The sequence below is a fragment of the Carcharhinus amblyrhynchos genome, chromosome 6 (genome assembly GCF_965287045.1).
Source record: "Carcharhinus amblyrhynchos chromosome 6, sCarAmb.v2.hapA, whole genome shotgun sequence".
NCBI lineage: Eukaryota > Metazoa > Chordata > Chondrichthyes > Carcharhiniformes > Carcharhinidae > Carcharhinus > Carcharhinus amblyrhynchos.
In genome coordinates this window covers 73427091-73443988 of record NC_137329.1, presented here as the reverse complement: position 1 = coordinate 73443988, position 16898 = coordinate 73427091, and the positions used below count along the sequence as shown (strand labels likewise).

At 43.6% G+C, this 16898-nt stretch overlaps 1 protein-coding gene across 1 annotated transcript in view; it reads right to left on the bottom strand.

The window, feature by feature from the left end:
• Positions 1–5661, bottom strand: part of LOC145344004 (V-type proton ATPase 116 kDa subunit a 4-like) — a 90927-nt gene extending 85266 nt beyond the window's left edge. The window contains exon 1 of the mRNA XM_080190651.1: positions 5477–5661. The gene's annotated coding sequence lies outside the window, so the exon portion shown is untranslated. The remainder of the gene's footprint in view (positions 1–5476) is intronic.
• Positions 5662–16898: the final 11237 nt, after the last annotated feature.

The window sequence follows — 16898 nt, the reverse complement described above, 5'->3', positions numbered from 1 at the left end:
GCTTTCAACCTATCCTCCCACTTTTAATGACATATCCACGTATATACCTAGGTCCTGCTGCTCCTGCACCCCCTACAGAATTGCACCCTTTAGTTTATATTGACTCTCCATCGTCTTCCTACCAAAATGAACCACTTTATATTTCTCTACATTGACCTTCATCTCACACTTGGCTGCACATGCCATCAACTTGTCTGGTAGTTTTTGAGTTTTAGACTATTCTCGTCACAGTTCACAATTCTTTCGTGTTCCGTATCCATCAAGATCTGGGTCATTAATATCTATCAGGAACAGCAAGGTCTCAACAGTGATCACTGGGGAACTCCTCCAGTCTGAAAAACATTAATTAACCACAACACTTCGTTCCAGTTACTTGGTCAATTTTGAATCCATGTTACTGCTGTCCCTTTTACTCCATGAGCTATCATTTTATTCACAAATTTGTTGTGTGCACTGTATCAAATGCGTTCTGGAAATCCAGGTGTCCAATGTCAACTACATTGCCCTCTTCAAAAAACTAAAGCAAGTTAGTTCCACAGCATTTTCCCTTAACAAAATCTTGCCGGCTTTCGTTAATCAACTTGCATTTGTCCATGATACTATTAGTTTCCACCTCCCCCCCTCCTCCCCCGCCAAAATTCAGCTGACTGGCCTGTAGTTTCAGGATTATCTTTGCACCTTTTTTTTGAACGCGGGCATAATGTTTGTAATTCTCCAGGCTTCTGGAACCATCTGAGTCTAAGGAAGACTGGAAAATTATGGCTAGTGCCTCTGTAATTTCCACTTCCATGCCCCTCAATATCCTTGAATGCATCTTATCTGATCCTGGTACCTTATCAACTTTAAGTGTAGATAGCCTATCTAATATCTCCTCCCTCTGGTGTGTTAATTACCTCCTCGTTCACTGTAGCCATCCTTAGTAAAGATAGATGCAAAATATTAATTTAACTCCTCAGCCCAACCCCCTGTCTCTATACGTAAATTCCTTTTTTGATCCTTACTTGTTTAATCACTTTCGTTATGTATATGTCCATGAAAGATTTTGGGAATCCCTTTCATGTTAGCTGCAGTTCCCTCTTTGCTTCTTTCATTTGCTTTCTCACTTTCTGAACTTTCTATATTCAGCCTAATTCTTCATTGTATTATGTCAGAAGTGCATTTTTTCTTCACCACCTCATTGGAGAATAGAAAGAAAGGCACACTTGAAAGCTTTCACAAGAGAATTCCAGTGTTTAGGACTTATGCAGCTGAAGGTTGCCATCGGTGGAGGGAAAAAAATTGGGAGTATGCAAGAAGTTGGAGTTTTGGATAAGCTATAGTTTAAAGAGGGTTGGAGGCCAGACAGGAGAGTAAAGGAGTATAGAGATAATAGGCATGAATGAAGGTTTCAGCAGCAGAAAAACTAAAGCAAGGGCAGAGGTGCACAATTTTGTGTGGTTGGAAGTAGGCAATCTTTCTAATGAAGAGGATATGGAGTTGGAAACTCAGCTCAGGATCAAATAGGAAGCCAAAAATGTGAACGGCCGTGTTCAATCTTGGACAACAATGAGCGAGGTGGGGGCGCGGGGAGCGGGGGGGGCGGTGGGTGGGGGGGTGGTGGAGGGGGGAGGGGGGCGGGGTGGTGGAGGGGGGAGGGGGGAGGGGGGCGGGGTGGTGGAGGGGGGGGGGGCGGGGTGGGTGGTGGAGGGGGGAGGGGGGAGGGGGGGCGGGGGGTGGTGGAGGGGGGAGGGGGGGTGGGTGGAGGGGGGAGGGGGGGCGGGGGGTGGTGGAGGGGGGAGGGGGGGTGGGTGGAGGGGGGAGGGGGGGCGGGGGGTGGTGGAGGGGGGAGGGGGGGTGGGTGGAGGGGGGAGGGGGGGCGGGGGGTGGTGGAGGGGGGAGGGGGGGTGGGTGGAGGGGGGAGGGGGGGCGGGGGGTGGTGGAGGGGGGAGGGGGGCGGGGGGGTGGGTGGGGGGGGATGGGGGGGTGGAGGGGGGAGGGGGGAGGGGGGGCGGGGGCTGGGTGGGGGGGGGATGGGGGGGGTGGAGGGGGGAGGGGGGAGGGGGGGGCCGTTGGGGGTTGGAGTCGGGGGCTGGAGAATGTGGCTCAAACCAAAGATACTGGAGTCAGTCTTCCCAATGTGAAACAGCAGGAAATTTTGTCTCAATCATGTTAGATATCAAAAAATGGTACAAATCAGAAACAGTGGAGGTACTGGTGAAGCAATGCTGGGTATTGTCTGCAAGTGTAGAATGTGATGTGCTTTTGGATGATGTGTCTGCACATTGACAAGAAATAGGACATAAGAAACAAGAGGGAGGGCCAAGGATAGATCCTTGGGAGACTCTAAATAGTCTGTGTGGAAGTAGGAAAAGAAGATATTGCAAGTGATTCTCCCTCTACAACTGAGTATATAAGAGTGTAACTAGTTGAGGAAACCCTGCCCATCTGGACAACACCACACAACCAATTCCACAATATCTGGGCTGATTTAAAGAAGTTAGCATGTTGTTTCTCAGAGAAGTTATATTATCTTGCATTACAAAAATATCCCTTTTATACTTTTTTTCTCCTCCCTTCCTGAAGGTGTCATCTCCATGCTGAGGTCCCTGTGCACTGGATGCTCTGTGCTATTTCACCCAAGTGACCACTCTTTGCAAGTATCGCCCAATAAAATATATCACAGTTGACTCTGGACGTGCACTTGTCCAACATTCACAAATGTAAATTTTGCAATAGGAGCCATTAGGTGGTTATTTGGGTGTAGCTCATGGAGCATATCAGCCCCCTCTACCCCCACACTGTTCCTTCCCCACCCAATAAAGGAGTGCTGAGGCCAATTGTATTGACACCCACACAAAGATTCACACCCCCAGCATAGATCAGTCATCAAATCTGGGACAAGAAAATCAACACTACAGCACTTTTGATATAATAAAATATTCCATAGTAACACACGTTACTGAGCTATGTAAAGAGGTACTAACCCAGGTGACCAAAGCTTAGTCAAAGAGGAAGTTTTAAACATTGACTTAAAAGAGGAGTGAGAGGCAGAGACATTTAAGGAGTTATTTTGATAGCATATAGCCTCAGGAACTGAAGTTATATAGTTGCCAGTGTTGGAACAAGGCAACTGACAGACGCAAGAGGCTAAAATTAAAATCTGCAGTGAACTGGAGCTAGCTGAGAGTACACCCTCCCAGCTGGACAATAGGCAGAGATGTTGGAGGAGGATTGTGTTGTCAATCTTGTCAAAGCTGCAAGTAGGATAATGACAGATGGTCACAGTCATTTGAGAAGTACTGTGTAAATGTTGGGCCAGCAATACAATTATGTTTGGAAGGTTTCAAACATGGGGCAGAGGTTTACATTACATTGGGGGTAAGGTGGCAGGTATGTGGGGAATAAAAAATTAGGCATGATGCCATGGGTGCCTTTCCCAGTGCTTACCCACCTATCTCTGACCCCACCACAATCCTACATGCAACAGGCCTCCCTTAAGACAAATGAGGCCTTGAATTGAGACATTCTTCCCATGATGGGCAGAGAAGAGAGGCAGGTTTGAAGCCTGCCATGTGCTTGGGCTACTGGCGGGAAAGGGGTGATACTACTTTATTGGTCCCCAGGCATATCACAGGTTTTCCCCAATATCTGCCCCTACTGCCTGGCCTGTGTCATGGCCCACGCTCCCCTTGCCCTGCATAAGCCCTCCCAACCTATCTCTCCCTCCAGCTCTTGCTAAAGCCTGTGAGGTCGCTCATCCCTTCACCCTATCCCCGTAACCATGTGCATTTATCATAGTTAATCCAACTAATCTGGACATCTTTGGAGTATGGGAGGAAATTGGAGCATCTGGCAGAAACCCATGCAGACACAGGGAGAATGTGCAAACTCCACACAGACCAGTCACCCCAGGCTGGAATCAAACCCGGATTCCTGGTGCATGAGACAACAGTGCTAACCACTGTGCCACCGTAAGCAGTGATACTTTGTGGTGCATTACAATATAACTAAATCTTATCTGCATATATAAGTTTTGACTAGTTCACTGATAAACTGCTCCTAATTTCTCAAGTTAACAACCTCCAGATTTCATGAAAGTGCAGGCTACACTTTAATGGAATGACAAAAGTATATTTTGTGATTTGCTATCTTGTTGAATTGAGGGTTAATTGAAGAATTCTGTTGCCTTTCAGCACCAACCCCACCCTCTTAAGATTTGTTAAGCAAGGAGTTGCTGTCAAGTTTGAGTTACTGATAGTTAAATTTCTCCTTGTGGCTTGGATACTTGATACTGTTGCATAACAATTCAGCCTGTGCTAAGTAAAACAAGAAACACTTTATTTCAAGGCTCGACGCTCGAATGTTCTGTGGAAGTGGTGCATTAAAAAAATGTAGGAGAGAAAGCTTCTGGAAGAATGTCAAGACCTCAGGGAGGGTTCAAAGGAGATTTACGTAAATAAAGTCAAACACTTTCCATTACCAGGGTCAGTAAACAGAGGACACAGAAGGTAAATGATAATTAAGAACCAGAGGGGAAATGGAAATTGCTTTACACAGCAGGCTGTGAAGGTCTGAAAAATGCAGCCTTATAGTTTGGTAACAAATTCAACAATAACATTTAAATTGGATAGCGCTGAAGGGAAGAAAATTGCAACACTATGGGGAAAAAGTGGCAGGGGGTGGAACTAATTGATTAGCTCTTTCAAAGATTCCTAATATGGCTATCTTGTATGTTGTATCATTATGTGATTTGTCTGCCACCTTTCCATAATCTTCTGATACATCAAGATTATCAATATCTTGAGGGTTACATATACCCAAGAATGCAGTGCCGTTAATTACATGCTCACTGCTTTTGTGGTGTAACATTCTCACAGTTCTTAAGATCGCAGTCCCTCTTTACATTCCACTGGATGTGGTTTTCAGAATATAAGGCAGCATTGATACTGAATTTGAGTAGTAATGATTCTAAAGCAACTGTACGTACTCAGTTGATGTAGAGTTAGGCCTCCATTGTAAAAGCTCTTGGTATTGAAGACAAACTCAGAGTTAATGTGCTATGGTGTATACTCTCACAATACTCAGTACATCTCAGTACTCAACACAATGGTATACTGCACCAATATAACCACAGACTGTAGCATTCATAAAATCACTGACACACGCTGGAATTCCCAGTCTGGCAGATACCGTTTACAAATGCCATACTTTCATTGCACTGACATGCTCATGTGGTACTCTTCATGTAGGACGTCACACCATGTTCAGACTTAAAGGAATGGTGACTTAAGACCAGCTCAGGGCACTTGTCTTCACTGAAAGATACTCTCTCACAGCAAACTGGAAAGCAGATAGAAAGTTACACACTATTATGAAAGCATGCCTTGTGCTTGGCATTCCAATCTATTTAAAAAGCAAAAATAAAGTACCATTTCACCCAAGCTAAAAAGTAAAGAGGTGGTTACTGGAAAATTAAAGCAACAAGTTGAGAACTTACAGGTTTGAATGATCTTCTTCTGTTCTTAAGGTGAGCCCCAATCTGCATACGTCTGTGCTGTGCAGGTGAAGCAGTTGTGAAATTGTTGGTCTGAATGTTTTTGAGAGCAGCTCAAGCATATATGGAATGTCGAATGTGTGGGCAAAGGGCAGTGAGCGGGAGCTGGAGCTGGCTGGTGCTGAATCATTCACAATAGTATTGAGAGTGAGATAGATGAGCAATCACTGTACAGCTAGTTCAGTTTGCTTTCACATCAACAACCACACCTACCCAACTTGTAACTATACACAGTTACCCACCCCGGGTCGTAGGATCCTCGAAGCAAGAAAGACCTACACTTATATAATGCTTTTCATGACCTTAGCAAAGTGCTTGTCAGTACTATTGAAATATAGTCATTATTATAATATGGGAAACATGGCAAGCAACTTATACACAGCATAGTCCCAAAAACAGCAATTAGATAATGACCAGATTACCTATTTTAGTGATGCTGGTTGAGGGAAGAATATTGGCCAGGGCATTGGCGATAACTCCCTTGCCCTTCTTTGGAATAATGCCATGGGATTTTTTTGAATGCCTCGATTTATTGTGTCATCTGAGAGTCAGCACCTCCAACAGCATTGTACTCCCTCAGTACTGCACTAGAATATCATTCTTGAATTTTGTGCTGATGTCCTAGAGTTAAATTTGAAACCCATTTTTTCTGGTACAGAGGCACAGATCCTACCAATTCAGCCATGGCTAACAGAGGCTTAAAAGGATGAATGGCCTACCCGTGTTCATATGGATATAAAAAAGAACAGAGGTATGTCATAAAACCCCTTGATCCCACTCTGCCTTTCACTGAGGACATTGTTAATTTTTGGTCTCAATTTCTCCAAATGCTTTAAGAGTTCCTTTAAGAGTCCAAAAATTATTAATCTCTATTGTGAATCTTTTCATCAACCAAACAGTCCACATTCCTTTGAGTGAAGAAATTTCTTCACATCTATGTCCTAACTTACGGACCCTTTATCCAGAGGCTATGGGGGGTTTAAACTGGTTAGGCCTTGAAAAACCACATGGGATTGTGATGGATGATTAATCTGCACCTTTTAGGTGGAATGCAGGTATGATGCATATTCCTGCTATCTGCTCATTACAATGATTTCAGCATGCAGCCAACATGCCCAACACTGTTCCCTGGCTGAATACATCATTAGGGAGCTCAGTATCACTTGTGCTACTTAAAGTTAGCCTACACATCTTAAAGGGGACTCTATTCCCAGGGTTTTAAAGGAAGTAGGTGAGAATATTGTAAATGTTCTATTTGTAATGATCCAAATTCCTTTCGTTTCAGATCCTTTAGATTAGAAAACTTTACTCCTCAAAGATGAGAAAGGGAAATCAGTAATTATAGAGCAGTTAGCCAGATATCTGTTATCAGGAAATGGCTCAGGTAGAATTTTTAACCAATGGCCCCCTGCTGGAACAGTGAAACTATCAGCATGCCAAAAATCCACTGGAATCTCCAGTGGCCTTTGCCATGCCTCTTAAACTAACCAAAACTGGGTGGGATCAGCATCTAAGCTCTAGGTTCTCCAACCACTCAGGAAGGACTGGCAATACCATGCATCCATTTTGTAAAAAGTAGGATTAGTAATTGTAGGGTCAATTGGACATAGATTCGTGGGCAAGCGTGCCCTGCATATTCTTCAAGTGATAAACGCTTATAGGCCATTGACTATACATGCCAACCTGGGAAGCAGACATCAGCAATGACCTTCCATGAGGGTGTGGGCTTTCAAGGGCACTAACATGTCAAGAAAGCACATCCTGTGCCTGTAGACCCTGTCTTTGTGTATGGAGCTGACTGGGATCAGGTGGAACCATGCCTCCTTTTTGCTGGATCTATGTCCATCCCTGCTGGTCTGCGAAATTACATTTGGCTAAGGAGGAGGCAGCTGTTTCTTTTGGTGCTCTTGTCATTGGTGTTACTGCTCCTCCAATTTGTCATGATGTGGAGATGCCGGCGTTGGACTGGAGTAAACACAGTAAGAGTCTCACTCACAGTAAGAAGGCCACTCACCTGACGAAGGAAAAGCATTCCGAAAGCTAGTGGTATTTACTATCAAATAAACCTATTGGACTTTAACCTGGTGTTGTGATACCTCCAGTTTGTCACCAGATGTGCAAGGTGGAGCTGTGTACCAGCTGATCCCAGGCCACATGAATGCTGGCAAAGAGGAAGTGCTGCCGAAAGCAAGCAATGAGTGTGACAGGCAAGATAATTTTCAAGAGGTTAACAATCACCTATCAAGCTCTGTATAAGAAGAAGTGTTGTGAGCAGCAGCCTCTCACCTGGCTATGGCAGTTCTTCAGTTTCACGATTGTTACAAGCATTTGCTTTATTTTTTTAAAGATATAATTTCTCATTTTTCTTTTCCTAAGGATTTTTTTTAAAAAATGGAAACCTCCTAATTCAATGGAAACTCCCAGACTAGGTGAAATATATAGCTTGCATTCCACAAAATGGGATGGACAGAAAAGATATTGAAGTCCCTGGGCATCATGAAAAACACTAGGCAAAAACCTCCGTCCTCATTCATGGCTGGATTCTCCAATGCCATTGAAAATGAATGGGGTTTTGGTTGGAACACCAAATTCTCCGTTCTCACTTGCAACAGGATGAGTACGGATGATATCGGAGAATGCCACCCCAATCTTCTGTTGGCTTTACACTACACTGAAACTTTGCAAACATTCATGAGATGAGACTTCAAAATGCAATTCCCTGTTTTAAAACAATGACTGCAGCAGACATGGATGGATAGAATTTCTCTAGAATGAACAGCCAGGAGAGTTCTTTAAATTTATTAAACAAGTAAGAGGTTGAGAAATGCTGTACTGAAATAGGATGCAAAAGCTGTTTGCTCTCTTTCTGTCTCTCTCTTTCAAAAATATTGCGCCCAGATTTGCAAAGTAACCATCCTGAGGACAGAAATTTACTACAAATTGCGATCCTTTGGGAATAAAACATTGAAATCTGCTCTTTAAAACTATGCCCAGGAAGATAACAACAAAATTGCCATACCGTGAAACCATCACTTCAAGACCAACCAAACAGCAGCTAACCAAATGGGAATATAATCCTTCAGCCTATCTTCTTATTCCACCATCTGTACTAGTATGTGTGAATGGGCTCAGGTGTATGTAATGTGTTTGTAATTTGCCTCGTCTTTTTATTAATTTGGGGAATAGTTTCAATAAACTTAACTTGTTCTTTGTTTAACTTAAGAAAATCATGTCTTCCTAATTCTTTATCATCAGAAAGACTAAATAATGGAACTCCTGCAGCATTGGCATAGCACACTCTCTCTAAAAGTTTTGCTATGGTCAGACCTGGAGGAGAAGAATGGGGAATTAAAAGGCTTCCAGCCTGTTAGTTTCAGTGAAGACACACACTTTCGTGACTATACGCTAACTGTGCTGACATTGAATTCTTAGTGAAAACTGCAGTTAATTGCCTATTTGAATATTTAAATGCCTTTTCTGATAGTTGCCTTCTTGCCTTCAAACTTGCCCAGGTGATGCCCTGAAGAAGGCAGGATGATGTTGAGATTTGGATCCAATGTCAATTTTAAGGAGATCAAAGTCTCTCCATTCACCCAAAACTATCTCCTTTGCCTGTGACAATTCCACATAGAATCTTTAATTAAGATAGAGCAAATGAACACTTTACAAATCTCTCTGACCAACTGAAAATTTTCAAGATGTTGGACATACCTAATAATTGAATTTTTGAAGAGGTGGTTAAACGTAATTGACTAGGGTATTTAAATGGACTTCTCAATGTAACTTGTTAAAATCCCTTTAAAGAGACTACGGTTGGGATTTTCTGGCTCTGCCTACTCCAAGGATCTTCCAGTCCTGCTGAAAGTTAATGGACTTTTGGCCAGCATGTCACATTCCTTGCAGTGGGTCCAATACCGGCAGGGCCAGAAAACCTCAGCCTAGAAGTTAAAGACCAGAATTTTACAGTCCTGTCACGGTGAAGATGGGGCTGTAAAATGCAGCAAACCATTGAAAAATCCATTAACTTCAGTGGGATTGGAAAAGTCCAATGAAGACTTAAATTTATATAACACTTTTCACAACCAAACATCTCAATGTCCTTTACAACCAATAGAGCAGTTTTTGAAGTGTAGTCACTGTTGGATTATAGGAAGTTTACAGGAAATGACCAGAGGTGTTCACATGGATCTGTGTCAGAGCCTCAATTATTCATCATATTTATTAATGACTGAAATGATGGGGTAGAAAGATACATCCAAATTTGCTGATGACACAAAGCTAGATAGCATTGTAAGCAGTGTAGATGAAACATAAAATTACAAGGAGCTGTTAATACATTAAGTAAATGGGCAAAATTGTGGCAAATAGATTTCAAAGTGGGCAAATGTGAAGTTATCTACTACTGACCTAAAAAAGGATAGAACGAGAAACTTTCTAAATGGTGAAAATAAATTAATGCTGGCCTTCCCATCATTCACATCCCATGAATGAATTTTAAAAATCTGCTATCTAATCTTTCTTCCCACGTCACACTTCTCCCTCACATAGTGGCACTGCTGCTATCACATCACAGTTAAGGGCCCAAGTTCAGTTTCACCTTGGTCACTGTCTGTGTTGAGTGTGCACGTTCTCCCTGCTCCCTGTGTACGTGAGTTTCTTCCAGGTGCTCCAGTTTTCTCCCACAGTCCAAATATGTGCAAATTAAGTGGATTAGCCATGCTAAACAATTGTCGCTTATTGTCAGGGAGATTAGCAGGGTAAATACATGGGATTATGGGAATAGACCCTGGGTGGGATTGCTGTCAATGCAAGCTTGATGGGCTGAGTGGTCTTCTTCTGCACTGTAGGGATTCTATGATCCTATGATATTTGCTGGCAATGCCAGGAATAATTGTCCATTCCCTTGAGAAGGTGGTGGTGAACCGTGTGCCTGAACTGCTGCAGTCTACCTGATGTAGATATACCCACAATGCTGTTAGGAAGGGAGTTTCAGGATTTTAACTCAATGGCAGTGGAGGAACCACGATATATTTCCAAGTCAGGATGGTCTGTGACTTGGAGGGGAACCTGCAGGTGGTGGTGTTGCACTATACCTGTTGCCCATGTCCTGATTGAGGTTGTGGGTTTGGAAGTTGCTATTGAGGTTGAATGAGACTTGGCTAGTTTCTATAGTGTACCTTGTACATGGAATACACTCTTGCCACTGTGTGAAGGTAGTGAAGGTTTAAGGTAGTAGATGGGGTGTTAGGCAGACTGGCTGCTTTGTCCTGGTTAGTAGCAAGCTTCTTCAGTGCTGCAGAAACTGCATTCATCCAGGCAAGTGGAGAATATTCCATTAATTTGGGCCTTTTGAATGGTGAACAGGTTCTGGGGAGTCAGGTGAATTACTCTCTGCAAAATCCATAACCTCTGACCTGCTCTTGTAGCTACTAATGTTGCTGGTTCAGTTATGTTTTTATTGAATGTTAATCCCCTATGTTGATGCTGGGAATTCAACTGAGGTAACATTGTTGAATGTCAATGTCAGATTCTCTTTTGTTGGAGATGGTCATTGGCAATTGTATGGTGCAAATGTTGCTGGCCACTATTCAACCCAAGCCAGAATGTTGTCCAGGTCCACTTGCACGCAGACATGGACGGCTGCAGTATCGGAGGAGCGATGAATGTGATGGAACAATGTGAAATCATTAGAAAGCATCTCACATTCTAATCTTATGAAGGAACAAAGGTTATTAATGCAGCAGCATTAGGCCTAGCACACGAACCTGGGGAACTCTTGCAGCAATGTTCCAGAACTGAGATAGCCTCCAACAACTACACACCATCTTTGGTTGTGCCAGGTATGACTGCAACCAGTGGAGGCTGTTTCCCTGATTTCCACTAAAGAATGGACTCTTTGCCATCATGATTGATAAAATACTGCCTTGATATCAAAAGCAGTCACTCTCATCTCATCTCTGGAATTCAGCTCCTTTGTCCATGTTTGGACCAAGAAGGTCAGAAGTCAAGTTTTTTACTCATAGAATCATAGACTAGAATCATAGAATCTCTACAGTGCAAAAGGAGGCCATTGGGCCCATTGAGTCTGCACTGACAACAATCCCACCAGGTCCTATCCCCGTAACCCAACATATTTAATCCGCTAGTCCCCTTGACACCAATGGGCAATTTAGCATGGCCAATCCACATAACTTGCATATCTTTGGACTGTGGAAGGAAACTGGAGCACCTAAAGGAAACCCACGCAGACATAGGGAAAACATGCAAACTCCACAGACAGTCACCCAAGGCCGGATTTGAACCCAGGTCGCTGGCGCTGTGGGGCAGCAGTGCTAACCAGTGTGCCAGGATGTGGGTGTCGCTGACAAGGCCAGCATTTGTTGCCCATTCTAAACTGCCCTTCAGAGTCCGGTGGTGAACTGTCTTTTGAGGTTCTGCAATTCATGTGGTGTAGGTACACCCACAGTGCTTTTAGAGACCACTCCTGGTGGAACACAAAATCCACATCTCACAATCTCTTCTGACTGAGAGGCTGCAGAGGTAGTAAGAGCACAGTTCTTACTCCCTCCTCTTCCCTCACACTTCTCTCATTTTCAATTTCAGATATCAGAGAGCAAGAATCTGCCCAGGCAATGAAGGAAGAAGAGAAGAAGCAGCAAGGATGAAGGCATACTGTCACTCAGTTTCATAGTTACAGGTACTACTGGGCACAAGTGTGCTGCAATCAGGGATGGCCAAAGGATGGTGCAGCTGCCAATTACCAAAGGCAAGTTTATACACTAATTCCGCTGTATAGAGTTTAGGTGGTAACTTCAATGGGCCAGGTTACAGAAGTAAAAAGCTGTGGATGTTGAAAATCTGAAATAAAAAGTAAAAAGTGCAGGAAATATCCAGCAGGTCAGGCAGATGCATATTTCCAGCATTTTTTTCACATTAAAGTGTGTTGCATGGGAAATTCTTATTATGTCAAGGTTTGTGAAGCAATTCAGTACTAAGTTGACATAGGACTTTACACCGAACTTATCCTTTCCAACACAGAATGGTGGTCATCTCCATCAACACTGGAGCCAGCTATAATGTAGTATCTGATGGCTGTTGCCTCATCTTCCTCTGAAGCACAAGCAACATTTACATTCATGCCATTGATCATGATCTCAGTTTTTTGAGGTTAAGAGGGGATGGCATACTAAAATGGCAATGCTGGGGTCAAATCAGCTGACATCATGACCTGCCTGTCCTGTGGACCTCCTGCAGACTTTAGGTACATGTGTGATAATACCTGGAATGGGGCAAATTGACTTATGAGGAAAGGTTGGACAGACCATGATTGAATCTGCTGATGTTTAGAAAAGTAAGTGTCAACTTGATTGAAGTATGTAAGATCCTGAAGGGTCCTAACAGGGTTGATGTTAAAAAGATGCTTCCTATGAGAGAGTACGATCACTGTTTACAAATAAGGGATCACTCATTTAAGAGAGAGATGAAGAGAACTGGTTTCTCTCAAAGGGGCATGAATCTCTGGAACTCTTTTCCTTAAAAGGTGGTGGAAGCAAAGTCTGAATATTTTCAAGGCAGAGATAGATAGATTCTTGATATGCAAAGGCGGGGTGGGGGGGAGTGGTTAAAGGTTATTAGAGATAAGCAGGAATGTGGCGTTGAGATTACAATCAGATTAGCCATCATCTTACTGAATGGTGGAGTGGGCTCAAGGGGCTGAGTGGCCTACTCCTGTTCCTAATTCATATGTTCATTTGTATGATCTATATTAACCCTTTTACCTATATAGTATCCAGTATACTTCACTTGAGGGTTGCACATGTGCTGGGGATGCCATCTTGGAACCTCAAGGGGCTTTCTAGGACCCAAGGTCAGTTGCGACAAAGCCCAATTTTTTTGTAAGTCTATCAACTATGCAGTGAGGAAAATTCCATATGATAAAAGCAAATTGTATTCAACTAGCATTGTTACCATATTAAACAGCACTTGATGGAGCAGAAGTTGTAGTTATTGAAACATTAGAAAGGCTAATCAAAAGAATGGGTGAAATAACAGGTCTTGCTCAGAACACTTCCAAAGAGTAATGTTTGCAACAGCTGAAGTTGTTACTGATAGTAGAAGAGTCATCCAGACTCTCAAAACTGGCTCTATTCTCTCTTCATAGATGCTGTCAGACCTGCTGAGATTTGCCAGCATTTTCTGTTTTTGTTCCAGATTCCAGCATCTGCAGTAATTTACTTTTAGCTTTCCAATCCTTGCAGGCACAGCACTGCAGTGGCCAGAAGAGGAAGAATGAGTTGGGGGAGAGCCAGAGCTCCCATATCTTGGAAGCGAGGGTGTCAAAAATCTGAAGGGGCCTTCACACTGAGGTGGTCTCCCCACCCTGCCCAAGGTGGGAATGGTGCCTGCCAGCCTAAAAATTGAAGCTGGGTGAGAAAAGGAAATGGCTACTTAAGGGCTTTAAAAGAGACAGGGGGGACTTCCTGCCAAAGGACTCAGCTGCCCCACAGTAAAATTACATCTGGGGCAGGGCAGGTAGAAACCCAGAGGAAATCTTGTCCATGCAATTTTACAACCCCCCCACCCCAGAACCTCTGGGGGGGGGTTGGAGATTTAATTCAGGTCCCTAACTTGACGAGAATCAGTCTGATTGTACAGTAATGATCAAAGAGTTGAGTGTAGTGGCAGATTGATAGGGCGGGGTATCATCAGCCTGCAGTTCATCCCAAGCTTACAGAGGTAAATGAGGACGAGGAATCCAAGGATATGACCTTGACCTACTTCCTAACTGTGTGCTAGAGCAGAAGGTCATTGCTGGAGATTTGCTAACAATTTTGGAACTGTAGGAGGATTCATGAGAGAAAGCAGAATCATAAGGAGATGTAGTCAACTATCAAAAACAGCTCAGCCTTTAACACCATCATCCCAAGGAGACTCATCTCCAAAATTTCGTGACCTGGGGCTTGGCTCCTCCCTCTGCAACTAGATCCTAGACTTCCTAACCCACAGACCAGTCAGTAAGGATAGGTAACAACACCTCCTCCACAATCATCCTCAGCACTGGTGCCCCTAAGAGTGAGTGGCCAAATTCCTCTCCAACTCAATTTTCAAGTTTGCTGATGACACCATGATTGTGGATTGGATCTCAAACAATGGTGAGACAGAGTACAGGAAAGAGGTAGAGAATCTGGTGAGCTGGTGCAACGAAAATAATCTCTCCCTCGATGTCAACAAAATGAAGGAGATCGTCATCGACTTTAGGAAGCGTAATGGAGGGTATGCCTCTGTCTACATCAGTGTAGCCATGATGTGGAGATGCTGGTGTTGGATTGGGGTAAGCACAGTAAGAAGTCCTGGTGTTGTGAGACTTCTTATTGTACATCAGTGTAGACAATGAAGTAGAAATGGTCAAAAGCTTCAAGATTTTAGCCATCCAGATCACCAACATCATGTCCTGGTCTCCCTATGCTGATACTGTATTTAAGAGAGCACACCAACACCTCCACTTTCTCAGGAAACTAAGGAAATTTAGCATGTCTGCTACAACTCTTTACCTCTACAGGTGCACCATAGAAAACATTCTTTCTGGTTGTATCACAGCTTGGTATGCCTCTTGCTCTATCCATGACCACAAGAAACTACAAAGGGCGTGAATGAAACCCATCCATCATGCAAGCCAGCCTCCCATCCATTGACACTGCCTACACTTCCTGCTGCCTCGGCAAAGCAGCCAGCATAATCAAGGACCCCACGCACCCACAACATACTCTCTTCCACCTTCTTCTGTTGAGAAAAAGATACAAAAGTCTGAGGTCATGTGCCAACCTACTCAAGAACAGCTTCTTCCCTGCTGCCATCAGACTTTTGAATGGACCTACCTCGCATTAGAGTGATCGTTCTCTACATCCTGGCTATGACTGTAACACTACATTCTGCACTCTCTCCTTTCCTTCTCTAGGCATGGTATGCTTAGTCTGTATTGTGTGCAAGAAACAATACTTTTCACTGTACATTAATATATGTGGCAATAATAAATCAAATCAAAAAAGTACTGGAAGAGAACCAGAAAAAAATGCATTATTGCTGTAGTCATAAATGCTTTGGTTAGGCCAGAAATTGGGCTGGAGGGTGGCAGGCAGGAAATCGTGGGGGAGATGAGCATAGACTTGGATTGCAGCAATGTTATCAAGGTCCTGAGAGGGGAAAGGAGGTGTAGATAGTGTAGTCTAAAGGGTTAAAAGAATGAATATGCTAATCTATGGAGCACACGATAGTGAGGCACTGATGTTAGGCAGTCATATACTAGGCATTGTTGGGAGCAGACGGGCAGCTCAGAGGTGCGATATGCCTTCCCTGGGTTTCTACCTGCCCTGCCTCAGATGTAATTTTACTGTGGGGCAGCCGAGTCCTTTGGCAGGAAGCCCCCCCTGTCCCTTTTAAAGCCCTTAAGTAGCCATTTCCTTTTCTCACCCAGCTTCAATTTTTAGGCTGGCAGGCACCATTCCCATCTTGGGCAGGGTGGGGAGACCACCTCAGTGTGAAGGCCCCTTCAGATTTTTGACACCCTCCCCTCCAGGATGTGGGAGCTCTGGCTCTCCCCCAATTCATTCTTCCTCTTCTGGCCACTGCAGTGCTGTGCCTGCAAGGATTGGAAAGCTAAAAGTAAATTACTGCAGATGCTGGAATCTGGAACAAAAACAGAAAATGCTGGCAAATCTCAGCAGGTCTGACAGCATCTATGAAGAGAGAATAGAGCCAGTTTTGAGAATCTGGATGACCCTTCTACTATCAGTAACAGAACTTCAGCTGTTGCAAACATTACTCTTTGGAAGTGTTCTGAGCAAAACCTGTTATTTCACCCATTCTTTTGATTAGCCATTCTAATGCTCACTATGTACATAATGTGAATAAACTAGTTTTTAAGTAGATACCCTTTTATGCTGTGGCTCTTCCTGGCTACAATCCTGGAAATCACAATGTGAGAAATATTCACCACCAGTACAAGTTGGTTCTTTCCTTTCTTTTGCATTGCCACACTCGATAATTCCGTCAAGGTCAGAGTCTGCCAAAACAGTACAAAAGGTGTGAACCAGATCTGCTAGTATTTTGAGATGAATGCCTTGTGGTAACAGCACAAATAGCCAATCCTTACCTGTTCTACATGCGACACCAGATCCACAGAAAATTCCCCCTGAAATGGCCTAGCAAGCCACTCGGTTAAAGGGCAATTAGGAATGGGCAATAAATGCTGACCCAGCCAGTGAAGACCACAACCTGTAAAGTGAATGTTTTAAAAGATTTGATGTACCATGTCAACAATGTTTGTGGCCAAACAAGGTATTACCTATGGATGACATCTTCGCACAAG